At 39.4% G+C, this 15,958-nt stretch overlaps 1 protein-coding gene across 12 annotated transcripts in view; it reads right to left on the bottom strand.

The window, feature by feature from the left end:
• The window catches only part of Vti1a (vesicle transport through interaction with t-SNAREs 1A), a 317,257-nt gene that overhangs the window by 253,925 nt on the left and 47,374 nt on the right, over positions 1-15,958 (bottom strand). The window lies entirely within an intron of this gene.

Here is a 15,958-nt window from a genome sequence, read left to right as displayed (position 1 = left end):
AATTTATACTTTCTATCCAGCACTAACTCAAGGCCAAGGGACCACACTCATACCACCAGAGAGGAACAAGCCCTGCCACTAGGCATCACCAAGTGGGAAAACCAGCTTAGCATGAGATCATCAGATAATTCTTTGTTCTTCAGGGTGAAATATTAGGGAAAACAGACTTAAATATCTACAACTTTTTAAAAAATAATCATTCATTATTTTCACTTATACTTTCAAGTGTATTTGACATATTTAAAGTGGGTTTGTATGTTTTAGCTGTACATTATGAGATAAATTACATCACATTTCTTACTTTCTTAGAGTGAGCCATAATACACACATGAATATTTCTGTGCATATTATGAGGTTCTCTGTGTATATATAAACACAGAGACTCACACAAATCCATATGCAACTCTTATGGAAAAAGAATTCTTTGTGTTGCGCAGTGCTAAAATAGAATTGCTGCTACATCATTTAATGATTTGCAAAACAGGCAATCCCAGAACTCAGGTAACTGCACCTCTTCATCTCCTCTTCCAGCATTTCCAAACTTGGTCTGAGATTTCCATCTAATGCTGGTATTTCAAACTTGAGTTACCTGGGATCATAGCCCCACTTGTTTGCACACACTTGTAGTTTACAACTTTTGACACTGATACTAAATATAGTATGGCCATATCTTAAATTATGCTGCCTTGTCAATTAACAATTAAGTTACCTCAATCAGAAAATCAGCGTATGTTAAAATGTCCAGATGTTGGTATCAGCATCTGGAATTGTCTAAGTATGCAGTGAAAGAAATTTTTTAAAGTCTGAGTGCAAAATAAAATAATTCCACAGACTTAGCCTGAAATATCACCCACACTGGAAATGATACTCTGATAAATGAAAGCCATGCTGTTGCAGAATATTATTTTAAGGTATGTTACATTTATTTATGCTCTGGAACATTTGTTTAATGATGCAAAGATGTGTTGCATTCTTTTATGTTGCATTTGTTTAATTCTATGAAGCTGTGTTACTTTGCCTGTCTAAAACACCTGATGGCCTAATAAAGAGCTGAATGGCCAATAGCGAGGCAGGAGAAAGGATAGGTGGGGCTGGCAGGCAGAGAGAATAAATGGCGAAATCTGGGAGGAGAAGAAGGAATGAGAGATGAAGGAAGAGGATACTAGGGGGCCAGCCACCCAGCCACAGAGTACAAAAGAAGATACACAGAAGACAAAGGTAAGAGCCCAGAGACAAAGTTAGACAGGCTAATTTAGGTTAAGAAAAGCTGGCAAGAAACAAGCCAAGCTAAGGCCAGGCATTTATAAGTAAGAAAAAGCCTCTGTGTGGATTTACTCAGGATCTGGGTGGCAGTCCTCCAAAACAGCCAAAAAGAGTAGAGGAAAAACCAACCAACAACACCATTCAGCAGATGTTTTGTTTGTTTTAAACTCAACTACTAAAGCAGGATATATACATTAATGTAATTAACTCACACAATTATAATTTCTCTATGGAATATGCCCACAGCCATAATTTTGGTCATTTACATACCCAAGAACAAATGATGGTGGGGGCTCCGTGTAACTGACCCAAGGAACCATACCAGGCATCCTGCAGACCATAACAGAATTCAAAAGTGGTTGGTTTTCAGCCAGAAGATGAGTGTTCTACCACACCACAGGACTTAGACCTCCCAAGAAGAACAAGTTTCCTATGGTGGTATTCTTTCCACTACCTTCTTCTATTGGACACACACCACTGAGACAGGCTCTGGTCTTTGGGTACCAAAGGCAAGGGTGGCTACACTACTCTTCTCGTTAAATGAATTTATCATCTATAAAACTCTTAGCTTTTGTTTCAGGTCATCCTCCTCCAAAAACAAATGATAATCATAATAAGTCTTAGCATACACACTGGTGTCAACACCTGGAATATTCACAACAATAACTCTAAGGGTTGGAGGATGAAAAATACTTAAAGTTAAATGTTTACTTGCTGGGCGGTGGTGGCACACAACTTTAATCCCAGCACTCGGGAGGCAGAGCCCCAGGTGGATTTCTGTGAGTTCATGGCCAACCTGGGCTACAGAGTGAGTTCCAGGAAAGGCGCAAAGCTACACAGAGAAACCCTGTCTCAAAAACAAAACAAAACAAAAAAGTTTTACTTGACAGAATAAAGTCTCTGATGTCAGAGGATGAGTCACAGCCACAACTGTGGGTGTTAGTGAACTATGTTTCAAGACTTATTCTTCAAAGACTGCACCATGATCTACTCATGGGGCTGCAAGGAAAGCCACACCAGTTATACAAATGTGTTAAGAACCTAAACTGCCTACAGACACACTGTACAGTTACTCTGAAATTCCAAACTGGACCCAGTCATCTCACAGATAACAATTCTATAATCATTTCCTCTTGCTTATTTTTGAACCACTTTAACAGATTCTTTATTTTAAAATATGCTGCTATAGTGAAGTAATGGTACTCAGTGTTCAGGGCTGCATGATATTTTCAATGCTTTATGGATACAGTCAGTAAATCTGCAGGGCATAGGCAACATCTGAAGTCACTGCTGGAATAATACTTCTGTACACTGTGAAAATGTGTTGCTCTCATTGTTAATAAAAAGATGATTGGCCAATAGCGAGGCAGGGTTTTTGGAGCAGAGAGAATACTGGGAAGAAGAAGGGTAGAGTCAGAGGAGTCCCAAGCCAGACAGAAAGGAAGCAGGACATGCAGGAGAGGTAACAGCCATGAGCCTTGGGGCAGCACATGGATGAATAGAAATGGGTTAATTTAAGTTGTAAGAGCTGGCTGGAGACAAGCCTGAGCTATCGGTCAAGCATTTATACTTAATATTAAGTCTCTGTGTGGCCATTTGGGAGCCTCTGGTATGACAGAAAAGTCCGCCTACCAATGGCATTCCAGTGTGGGGCCTGAATTTTCACATAGGGCCTGAGAAAGCTAAAAACAAACAAACAAAAAATAAAAACAACAACAACAAACTAAGTAAAAACACCTGGCTCAGCACCATCAGGCACCAGCATCCCAGAGCTGGGGGTTTAAATTCAGTTCCTGGTTAAGAAACAGAGCTCTCAGGCAGGCCCATGGGGCATAGAGCTTGTCTCTCATAGATCTAGGTGCTGAGTGGAGCTCACCACCAAAGCTGAGGCAGAGGTCCTAAACATGCCATTTAGCTATTTAAAAGCTCATGCAAACAGAAATAGATAGCAATATGCAGTAAAGACGGATTCAGATAGAAAAAAAACCTCTAAACAAGTTACAAAATGGCATAGGCTTAAGAAAGAAAAGAAAATGGGTATAGACAGTCATAGAAAAAATAGTTTAAAAATAATTAAGTGAAGTCTTTAAAGAGAGTAAAAATAATATATATAAAAAAGTCACTAGATGGAAAATGCACAGGGAGTCTGGGTTTTGTATGATACTATGTTGTCTCTGAATTTTTTGATTGTTGATAGATGAGTGACAACTGAAAGATGAGAAGACATCTTGGATTATAAAGGCTGCTGGATTAAACGAACCTATATATTTTTAAATGTCTTGACTTCAAAATGGAAGTCAAAAGATATGTTGCTTTGGGGAAGAGGTTATGCTATTGTTCCCACAGAAAATGGAAGGCTGTGAATTCATTCCAGATTGAGATGAATCAGGTTTGATCGGGGCAAAACCCCTGAAAACCTGACTATAGACATAAAGAAATGAACCGAGAAAAACTACAAAACATGTAACATATATTTTACCTTCTCAAACATAAAACAAAAAGTCATCTTTGGCTAACTTGTGTACAACATGCAGTCTATACTCGTATTAATACAGAAATGTATGTTACCTTTAAAAGTTTATGTATTTTCAGAACAAGGAGACCAGACACCAATGAAAATGGATGGCCCAGGTGATCCAGCATCTCAAAATGCCTCTGTTACAGTCTCCTCAAAAGTCTGCATCCAGAACATCTTCAAGGCTGTTGGCTGAGATGGTCCAGCCAGCCTCACAAACTACTCCAGCCAAGACCTAGCAATTACCCTGATTTTCTCAAGGTTCCCCCAAAGATACCAGTGCCCACAGACAACAAACAGTAGTCTAGAGAACAGCATCCCTATTCCCAAGAGATGGGGTATGGGTGGGTTTTGGTTATTCAACAAATTATGGATATTTGTCATTGTTTAGGAGGGTTGGTTAAAAACTGTTATTGGTTTTAGTTTTTTTTTTTTAAACGCTAAACAAAAGAGTTACATTCAAAGATATCTTTATAAAGGAAAAAAGGGGGATATGATATAGTAATGATAGTTGAATCTACTTTAATCCAAAAAAGCAACTATTAATCTCAAAATATTTTACATTGGTATAGATTTTGGTTTATTGATACAAATTTAAAGTAATTCTTTATACTATATGTATGTTTCTACTCTTGCTTGGAGTATTGTGCTTATACAGCTCATTTAAAAATATAATTAAGTATAATTAAGAAATACAGGTTAGTAGTTAGTCATCTATAATAAAACTTGTAGTCATATTAGGCATGTTTTCAAGGTTAAACAGATATATTTAGATAGGTAGATGGTCTTCAAGCACTTCAAAGACCTAAAGAAGATGGCATTTAACATGTTTTAATAGTATAAGACTTTTCTTGACAGTGAGACACGTCTGCTCCTGGCAACACCAATTTACTTCAGAGATAAGCATTGAAGAACCTCTGTATGGAATTTGCGTTCCTTATGCCAAAAGCTAGCCATTTGGGCAAAGAAACTGCTCTTGCTTCAATTACTGACAGTATACTGGCCAAACTGGGACAGCAGGACAAAAATGAAAGCAACTGCCAAACTTTGCCAAGACAAGGGAGGACAGTCCTTCAAAATTTCCTGCTTCTCAGAAAAGTCTGTCAGATATATTAGGCCTGTAGGCCAAAGATGGATGCCCCAAGATTATAGAACAACTTTGGGTGACTGTCCAGGAAGCCAAATGTCCGTGTCATTTAGTAACATTTCACCCTTCTGGGGTCTTTGATGGAGTTAAAGACTAAATAATTAGACTCAAAGTTTTCCTTAGTTATGATAAGAGGTAAACTAGGCACAAAACTTTAGACTCACAAATAAGATAGATAATAAAATTTTTTCTCTAAATTTGCCAAATATAAGTAGACTGGATATTGTAACTGCAATTCTTACTTGAGAACTGTTTTTGTTTATATCATTTTACTACATTAAAGTTAAAACCTTCCTTTTTAATTAGACAAAAAGGGGGAAATGTTATGGAATAAATCTTTCTATATATTGTGAAGATGTGTCTTTGCCAAAGCACATGCTCATTTGTTAATGAAGAGCTGACAAGCCTATAACTGGGCAGGAAGACAGTGGACAGGAGAGCCAAACTGGGAGGATGCTGGGAAGAAAAGCAGACTCAATGGAAATCTGAGGAGTCACCATGAGACGTAGAGCCAGCAGGATGAGCAGTACATACATAAGGTAAACAAGCCCCATGGTAGCACATAGATTAATAGAAATGGGTTAATTTAAGTTATAAAAGCAAGCTAAAAACAATCCTAAGCTATCAGCCGAGCATTTGTAATTAATAATAAGTCTCTGTGTGGTTATTTGGAGCGTGGTTGGACAGAACTGATTGATGATCTAGACAGAAAACTCCACCTGCATACTGTAGCCCAAACTTTCTTTTAAAACACTTTGAAAATTACTTCTGTACTAGGCAGATCCAAAAATAACTTAATAAAGTATAAATATTAACATCTGATTCATAAGCAAAACATCTTTTCTAAAACCTTTTCCATTTTAAATAAATTAAAATCCTGCCTACTCAAAGGTTTTGCTTTAGCAATCAAGTAGTATATTTTTTTCATCTCTAATATTTTATTCTCTACTTATTTCTTCCTTTAAATTTACATATACTTCTAAGGGTACCCAAGCTTTCCATATTTTAAAAATTTCTATCATCTTGGACCATTCTTTTCAGCTGGTACCCAGTCTCCCTTTATCCTTTCCTTCTCATCCAAGCTACTTAAATATGAGACTGACAGTAACCATCTACTGATGTCCCATTCGCTCCTCAACTTGCTATAAACAAGCCTGTCTTACCACTCTTCAAGTGTCCCCAGGATGCCCAGAGATTTACTATCTGTCAAAATCTACTGACTCTGTTTATTTAAAAAAACTTTTTGATTTGGATAGTTTTAGATTTATATAGAAGTTACAATGGAAAGAGGGAGTTCTCATTCAGGCCACACCGGTTGCTATCAGTTAAGGAGTCACATGTCCATTCTCCTCTCATATTAGATTGCATGTCTCCTTGGCTCCTCTGATTTGTGATAGTTTCTTGGTCTTGCTTTTGATGACTCTCAAATTTTAAGCAGTTCCCTCAATTTGGATTTGTCAGAATTTTTTTTTTCCTGGACTAATAATCTGGAGTGCTATGCTTCTAAGAGAAAGGACAGAGGGAAGGTGCTATCTACCACATCAAATGAAGGCCATTTACTCTCAACAAAATGTCACTGTTGTTACTCTTGATCTCTTGGCTGAAGCAGTACTTGTCAGGCTTCTCTACTGTGGAGTAAGTTATTCAGTTACCCCTTCACATGCTGCACTCAATACAAGCCATTTGGGCAAAGGAACTCCATCTCCATCAGGACAGTGTATCTGTATAAGTTATTTGATATTCTTCTGTGTAAGAGATTTTCCTACTTAACCACTATTCAATCATTTGTCAGTGTGAACTTGTATTTATTTGTTCTTTGGGTTGTTATCAATACTACTTCATTTATTTGTTGCTTAATTTGAATGAGCTTCAGCCTCAGACTCCTTGATAGGCCCTCTTGATGCAGTGTTGCTATCACCCTGTACTTCACCAGCTTGCTCCTCGGCAGCCTCAGCAGCCTCAGCAGCAACCTCTGAGAGAATCCCAGGCACTGCCAGCCTCTGCCCAATCCCCTTCATCATCACTTCTTTCTCAATCTAGCCATGAAATGTTCTCTTCATCCTTAGGCCATTTCTCACTCATCTGCATGGTCTTATCTGTACCCATCATCTACTACCGAGAAACTGTTAAACTCACAAATCCAATTTCCTCTGGGTATCTTAACCTAAGGCAGTGGTTCTCAACCTTCCTAATGCTGCACTCTTTAATACAGTTCCTCATGTTGTGGTGACCTCCAACCACAAAATTATTTTGTTGCTACTTCATAACTGTAATTTTGCTACTGTTATGAATTGTAATGTAAATATCTGATATGTAGGGTATCTGGCATGTGACTGCCGCCCAAAGGGGTCACAACCCACATGTTGAGAACTGCTGACCTAAAGGTATCTATCTCTAGCTCAACACGGCCCTGGAACATTATCTATCTTCCATACAGATTCTTCCTGTTTTCCTTTACTCAATAGGTGATGTTATGCTGCATATGATATTCTAAGATACGCATATAAAAACGAACTCATACTCCCCCTTATTTCTCTAATCTGTCAATCAGGTTCTAGCAATTAAACCCTTATTTTTTAAGAGTATCTCCACCTGGAGCTTTTTAATATATTTCAAGGATGTCTGTTACCTTTTGCATTCAATCAATTCCTCCTTCATAATTGTGGCTACCACACATTTCATCCTTTGGGAGATAATTCTACAGAAAGACTCACATGTTTTTAGATAGAGGTAAGCCAACAGGGACGAAGTTTCACTTCTTCATCTTGGGAAGAAATGAAGACCCCTTCAACCCGATCTCTAGCAGAATATCAGAGCTGAAGAAGAATAGCAGCCTAAAGATGTAACTTACTTCAAAATGACAATGTTAAACAGAAAGCAACTTCATTCAGCAAAAGCCAATGTGCTGTGGGAAAATGCTAAGCAACTATACTCCTCCAACTTCAGAAGCCTATACCACATTCCTCTTTAATTTCAAGTCCAGGAACATCTCATATCAGCTGTTATTGCTCTCATGAGGTAGCCAGCCCTGTTTTGACTATGAAGGAGCGGTGTGCATGCATATTTCCCTCTGTGTGATTTTAGACCCCAGGAATATGGATCACCTCTGTTATCTGCATGAAGAAGCTCTGCTACAAGCCTGGCATTCAGGTTGCTTTTATCTCCAAGACCCCAAATTGTACTGTTAGGCAACAGAGGGCACTTATCTAGATTGAACTGTCAGACAAATAGATGTTCGTCAGCCATTCAATCTGTGTTGGGGAATATGCCAACAAAAACAAAACCCAGCAATTTAAAACAACAAACCCATCCTCTACTGACAAGAACAAATTGCTGTATTTCAAATGAATAAGAATTACGATAGATCGTATATCCTGACTCTATGTGCTTCAGAAAGAAAAATATTCTTAGAACTAATATTGCCTGTTTGCTTTTTTTTTTTTTCCTGGCAGTAGTGAACATCAAGCAAGCATGGAACATGTTTAAAATTAATAACTATAAGAGAAAAACAACAAGCAGGAATTAAATGTCATCAGAGGAGAGTACAGCTCTCTGGTAGTTTCAAAAGCAGCATTCAGTGGCTGCCAAAGGTGACATGCTCTGTGCCCTAAGCTTGTTCTTGGCCTGTGGTCCTTCCAGGGAATTGGTTCATCTTCAAGGAAATAATCTGAGGAGCGAGACCAAAATTCTTGAACCTAAACTGATTCTGGGATCTGTTTTGCTTTTGATTTTTCGAGACAGGATTTTTCTGTGTAGCTCTGGCTGTCCTGGAACTCGCTCTGTAGACCAGGCTGGCTTCAAACTCATAGAAATCGGCCTGCCTCTGCTTCCCAAATACTGGGGTTAAAGGCATGCACCATCACTGCCTGGCTGGCTCTGTATATTCTAGGTCCACAAAAACAAAGCTTTAATGAACTGACCTCACTGGTTACAGTGTCTTAGACAATTTAGAACAATGTGCTAACAAAGTTGGTGTTAGTCCTAAATATTAAAGTTGTTAATAAATCAATTACATACAGCAATAGAGCTTTAGGAATAAAAAGAACACTGATTTCCCCATTAACTATCTGACTGTTTAACATCTCACTCTATGGTGTCCCTTATACCACATCTTCATTCTGGAACTTAAATAGCTGCTCCTTTATTCAGAATCTAATGTACCCTTCTCCTGCATTTTGGAGCTAATGCAGCTGCTCCTTCAGTCTGGTCTAATGCAGCTGCTCCTTCAGTCTGGTCTAATGCAGCTGCTCCTTCCATGAGATTCAGTTTTGGAGCTGAAGAGACAGAAACTACTGTGACAGATGTCAGTAAACACGAGAATTTAGCCCTATGATCAGCACTCACTTGAAACAAAAAATGAGTTTCTGGCACAAAAAACGTCACCGAGTCCGTATAGTTTTAGTACAAAGAAATTTTACAGTAGAAGATATTTACATTCTGAAATGAGTTTCCTTCTGCTAAAATCATGAAATAACATCTTGAGACTTTGAAAATCCTGTAACAGGCCTTTTGTGTTGTGGTAACAAGTTATTTCAAGACTTAAAACTTTTCTAAAGAACAAACAAAAAAATAATAAAGTCCATACAATAAAATATATTAAAAGGATTTCCCTAAGAGCAGTTAAGATGATAATAGAAAGATCAGGTAATATAAAGCCTCAAGTTGCCTGCATGTTTAGTAAATAATTGAGCTGTGGGAGCTGGGCAGACAGCTCAATAGTTAGGAACACTGACTGCTCTTCCAGAGGACCTGGGTTTGATTCCCAGAACCCACACAGCAGCACACAACTGTGTATCATTCCAGTTCCAGGGGATATAACACCCTCTTCTGGACTCCATAGGTACCAGGCATGAATGTGGTGCATAGTCATACGTGCAGGCAAAATACCCATATACACAAAATAGTTACTTTTTTCAAAAACATTTGAGCCACAGAACAAAAGTTATTTTTACTTTGGAGAGTTAGAAAATTACTTTTAAAACACAATACAATGGTGGTACATTTCTGTAACCCAATAATGGGAAGGACGAGGCAGGAGGCTCAAGTGCTAGAAGCCAGGCTGGACTTATAGTGAGTCCCAGGTCAGCCCGAGCTACAGACCAGACCATACCTCCAAAACCAGAAAGTACCCTTTTAAAACACAATACAATGGTGGTACATTTCTGTAACCCAATAATGGGGAGGACGAGGCAGGAGGCTCAAGTGCTAGAAGCCAGCCTGGACTTATAGTGAGTCCCAGGTCAGCCCGAGCTACAGACCAGACCATACCTCCAAAACCAGAAAGTACCAGGAACAACTCTGACACGTCCCTCGGAAAAGAACCAGATGCTCAATACACACAGCTTACTCAGTGGACTGATATGAATTATGCACGCATGTGCACACACACAGATTTGCAAAAATATGTAAATATTGATAAAGTATGTATCTATGTTCTTTACATCATTCTTCAAACCTTTTTGAATGTTTAGGATTAGGGGCAAATATAGTTTTAGATACTAAAAAAAGTGTGAGAACATTATTGGTGAAAGTGGGGTGCAGGTTAGCTAATTGTTAAATAAATCCTCGATTAGGTAAGTAAGAATGTTAAACAAAAATATAAAACAATCTTTTTTAAGTTAAGGCAACTTCAACTGTAGTTTTTAACATATATTTTCTTTCTTCCTAGTGCATTTTGGGCATTTATTCAGACAGTTGTAAGACAGCAGCATGATTTTGTTTCTTTAGTTTACTTACTAGTATAGATTCCAAAACCATGGCTGAGATACTGAAAGTTGTCATTTTGAAGTAAAAGAACATTACATACTGTATGAAATGTTTGGCAATGAAACATAATCTTTTTCTCCATTTTATTTCAGATTACAAGTTTTGAAGGCAGAATTCTAAATCAGATTGCCTAGCACAGAATACATAATTTATTTATTTATCTTTTTAGAAGTTCCTGGAGGAAAGCAGTACAGTCTCACTGGAGTGTTGTAGCACGGACCTAAAATCCTTTGCGGTGTTCTCAGGCCACCTGCAAATGTTCTGAACAGAGCACACACTTTCAGGCACTTAGACAAATGCCCAGTGAACTCGAAGTTGACTTGGCAGTGAAGGCTTTGCTGATCTGTCTAATTTTGACTGTGATAATACTGGACAGGGAGTGAATGTAATCCTGGTCTCTGAAAAGAACAGAGCCAATTTTGGCGCTCTATAAATATGCAATAATAATAGGACCTCAGGGCTAGAAGGGACCTTGAGAGTCCTCTAATGTGCCTGCCTCCCTGCCTCCCTCCCATCACCTTCCACTGAAGAGATCACATAAAGACCTTAGAGAGGAGGCCCCACGACTTCCACAAACAAGCTCGCTGACAATCACTGGTTGCTGTCGGGGTTGTTTCTGAAATCTCACTAACCAAAGGACTGCAGTTACACACACAGTAAAGACCAGCAAACAGCTGCACACCACACTTGGCTCAAGAGCCCTGTGTGCACAGACTGGAAGACATCTGGCAACTCTGCAACCTTCCATTCAGGGAAAATGATCCCGGGATCTTCATTCATCTTCCTAATTTTCCAACCCTTTAATCATCTGAGGGCGCAGCACAGAATTCTCTCTGAATTATCTTTAGACACAGTTGTCCCAATTGTATACAGAGATGGACAGAAGATTCTTCCAGAAACTAACATGGGCCAAAGGACACTCAGTCTAACTCCAATATGTAAACATAGGAAGGTAATTTATTTTTCTGGTTTTTTTTCTAAATCTCTGCCTTATATCATATGCACATTTTTTTTTCTTCTTGTGCTGGGAATTGAACCACTAAGCTGTGACACTAGCCCTGTACTCCAGTTTGGGTTTTATAGTTATTTGCTACCACTCGGTACGTTAGTTTTCTTGCCCTTTGATAAAAATATTATCAAGCAGACAAGCCTCAGATCCAGGCATTTCATGAGCCTGAGCTCAGATTCTAGCTGAGATTAAGAACCCTGTGTACTTTCAGAGAGCGTGCGAGAAAGCTTTAGGACAGACACTGAGTCTACTGCTCCAGCGTAAGAGAAACGTCACCTCTCTGCTGACAGCACCACTGAGGAAGCCAGGGGCCAGGAGCCACTCCTCTAGCCACCAACAGACTTGTCTGCTCAGGGCCACCCCTGCCTGACAGCAGACAAGGCCAAAGCCTTCCTGACTGGGAGGACCAGACAGCTCTTCACTTCCTCTTGGCTCCTGGAACTCAGTTTGGCCTCTCATTTTTGGCCTTTTAGCTTTGACTCTTTGTTGATGTGTGATCTCAACCTTCTCTGCTTTGAACCTCTGAATTTTCTAAGAACTTAGGTTCTCACTCACCCTTTTGCTCTGTCTCTTAAAGAGAAAATACTTTATCCCAAGCTCTGAAGAACTCACACAGTAATACAACATGAAAGTGTCAAAGACAATGCACTTCATTATCAGCACCCTGCTTCCTAGTCAGAGTTAAATTAACTACGATTCAAATCCCAGCCCTGCTCTGTCTGTGTGACTACAGGGAGGATGCAGTGTCTCTATGTCTCAGTCAACATATCAGATGCAAAGACTGAATGCCATTCTGTGGCCACAGCCTCCTAGCCATTGTTCTTGCTGGTAGATGAGGAATAAGAAAAAATACACTCTGAAATCTCTACTTTGGGAAAAACTAGAAGTAGCTATTATTCACAGACCCACATACAGGAGAAGAGTCCCAAAGCTAATGAAATCACACAGAGGCCACGTAAGGAAGGTGACAAGGCCTGGGGGGAATCACAAGAGTATTCAGCAACAGCCGGACTCAAAAGGCATCAGCCAGAGCAGACCATTCTGAAGCATGAAACCTCCACTTGGGGCTTTGAAATCATGAGTGTAGAAACAGGAGAAATCCAGATGTTGGTAGAAGCATCCCAGACAGGAACTGTTCAACACAGGAGAGGTTGCAGGGCTATATATACGGAAGAAGTCTGCTTCCCAGAGTATGGGAAGAAAGCACGACAGACCACTGTTTCCATGAGCAAACACAAGCTAAAGAAACTACACAATCATAGTTTTGAACACGTACCAGAAAGCCCATGATCTAAAGATAAGAAAACAAACTTATTATATGGTATATAATTAAAGAATCCAAAGACATGTAGGGGTCTTTAAAGCACAGGAAGAAGGTGGGTGCTTGCCAGACTAAAATTTAACACACCAAGGCTAAACCATTAAAATGGCAGCAACATAAATAAACGACATTTTATATAGGTGCGAGCTGAAAGGATTCTTCGCTAACAAAACAGCCCCACTAGAGATGTTGCCAAAGGACCACATACTTGTCTGCCATGCATAAGGCCTTCAGCCTGCAAATAAAAGGGTTATGTACATTGAAGGTTCTTTGAGAACTAAAAAAGACAAACCTCCAGTTAGAATAAATTAGGGGCAAGCATTTTTTTTCTAATCATGTCATGAAGTTCATGGCCTATATAAAGGTAGACTATATACTACAGCAAAAGTCAAATGGACCCTACTGGACATGCCTCATGCTGTCCCTAAGGTAACATGACACCGTTTGGAAGTGGCTCAATGACCTAAAGGTTCACACTATAATTTCTGTATGAGTTGTCAAAAAAAAAAAACAAAACACCAAGAAGTATAACTAAAATTGAAAGAGTATAGAGTAGACAGACCAAATACTTAAAATTGTGTCTTTTACCCCCCACCCAAAAACCCATGAAATCAGGAGCTATTGGCTGAGACTGATGACATACATTTGATGAATTCATACAACAGACTCTCTGAAGCTATTAAAACAAAAGAAAGTCCAAGCTCTTCACATAATGAGAAAGAAAACTCCCCCAGACCACTCAACAATTAAAAAGCAACATGTGGAATTTTGCAGAGTACACCATTTTGTTATTATTTAAAAGAGAGGGGAGAGAACACACACCTGTATTTGTTTATATACCAATAAGAATCTGGGAAATGCATAACAAAATCACTAACCGTAGATACCTGTGTTGGGAATCAGGGAGGAGCAGATGAGAAACTAGGATGGGAAACAGATGTGAAAGGGAGAATTCCCCGAGCATCTTTATAATCACCATGACCACCTTCACCACACCAGTACCACCGTCTCCAGCACCCACTGAGTATGATTTTAACACCATGACAGAGAAATTCAGGTTGTATTTTTAGCACAACTTATCAGCACTTGCCTATGAATATTTTGCTGGATAGCTTACATAATAGGGAAATTTCAAGGTTACAGAATTTTTCCAAAACAGTGTGATCTTTTGGATCACTGAATCATTTCCCAAGGGAAAAGGAATGGCCAGGATGCTGATCAGGCTGCCACAGGAGGCAGTCACATTCTAGACCCTGTAAAGAAGGGACAGGGATTTAATTCTTTTTACCCCTAGCTTCTGCAGATCTGTGACATCAGATGTATATGCAGATCTGTGCATAGGCAAAGTAAGAAGGGGCAACTAGTGGCCCTGGACAATGTTAGGGACCACTATTTTACATGCTTAGCAGCAAGCAATAAAACCTCCCAAACTGGGTGGGTAAATGGTGAACAGTGACCTGAGTACATGGGAGTTAAGCACCAGCCTGACACTTGTCCTTCAGAAGTCTCTCCCATAGCCCATGTGAAGAACACTTCAAAAGCAGATAAAGGGGGCTGCACATGGCTTTAGTCCCAGCACTCTGGAGGCAGAGGCAAGCAATCTCTACAAGCTTGAGGCCAGCCTGGTCTACATAAAGTTCCAAGCCAGCCAAGGATACACAGTGATATCCTATCTAAAAGCAAGCAAACAAAAAAAGAAATAGATACAGAAAACATTGCACACATGCTGTGACACACATACATACACACTAAATAAAGAATTAATTTAATAAAAACATTAAAAGAAATGTGATAATATAGTGCTCTTAAAAATCAAAGAGGACCAGGAGGGACGTCTTTAAAATAATATTACATTTCTTACTTTTCAAAAGATCTATCTTTTGAGCTCTAACCTACAATCTGTCTTTAGAAAGAATGGAGAGATTTACAGTTATTAAAAGAACTTAATCATGAAAGACCAGAAATACATGAATTATTTATAAAACTGAAAATGTTGGAAATTTTTAAAAGACATAAAGGCTATTGCTAGTTTGGGGGAAAATTCTGTGAATAAAGCCACAAGGTTTTATTGAACATCTTATACTCAGAGTAAAGAAAAATAAAATTAATGGGAGAGAATAAGGAGATGACAAGTAGAAAGCAATGACCTGGGACTTCAAAGGCTACTACGGCAGGAGACCGAGACTCCGGTGGTCAGTGAGAACAGAGGGCCAGACAGAGTCTAAGGGGCCACAGCATCAACTTCCATGAAGCCGGGGTGGCAAGGCTACCTGGGAGGGAATTAGGACACAACCGGAAAGGGACCCACACAGGGTCATTTCTAAAGTATGATGTCTACTCCAGCAGGAAGAAATACAATGCACAAAGAAGGTAAACACCTCAATTTTTCCTCATACATATTTTAAAATGCCATATCTGGCTTCCTCTAAATTCAAGAATATTTACACAGACACTAGAAAAGGCCTCTTTCCACAAAGCCTGTGGATTCCTTCATTTTCTTTAAGCCCGTGCTGACACCCAGCAGATGAGTGATGGATAGCGCCATCCTGCCGGCTGCAGTTAGTTCTCTTGGACAGAGTTCTTCTGGGTAACATTTCAGTCCCTGTGGTGAGAATGGAAGAATTCAGATAGAGAGGCCTAGGAGGAAGACATTTATTAAAGTGACAGGCCACCTGAGCAGTGCACCCACCACCTAAGCTTTTCTAAGAAGGCTGCTCTTCTGAATATGCTAACCTTCCAAGTCACGTGACACACGAAGACAAATAACCAAAGGGACAAACTCCAGTCCTGCCCACTCAATCTTATTCCACTTAGACCCCACAGGATTTCTCAAAACTAAGCAATCAGTAGTCTGAGTGAATATATACTCTAAAAGCTTCTGTGTAGTGTGATGCCTAGCTTAAATCTATTCTTAAGGTATAGACATTTTGCTCCTCT

Source organism: Peromyscus maniculatus, chromosome 1, assembly GCF_049852395.1.
Source record: "Peromyscus maniculatus bairdii isolate BWxNUB_F1_BW_parent chromosome 1, HU_Pman_BW_mat_3.1, whole genome shotgun sequence".
Lineage (NCBI taxonomy): Eukaryota > Metazoa > Chordata > Mammalia > Rodentia > Cricetidae > Peromyscus > Peromyscus maniculatus.
Note: the sequence above shows the minus strand (reverse complement) of the source record. Positions and strands in the feature narration are given on the sequence as shown.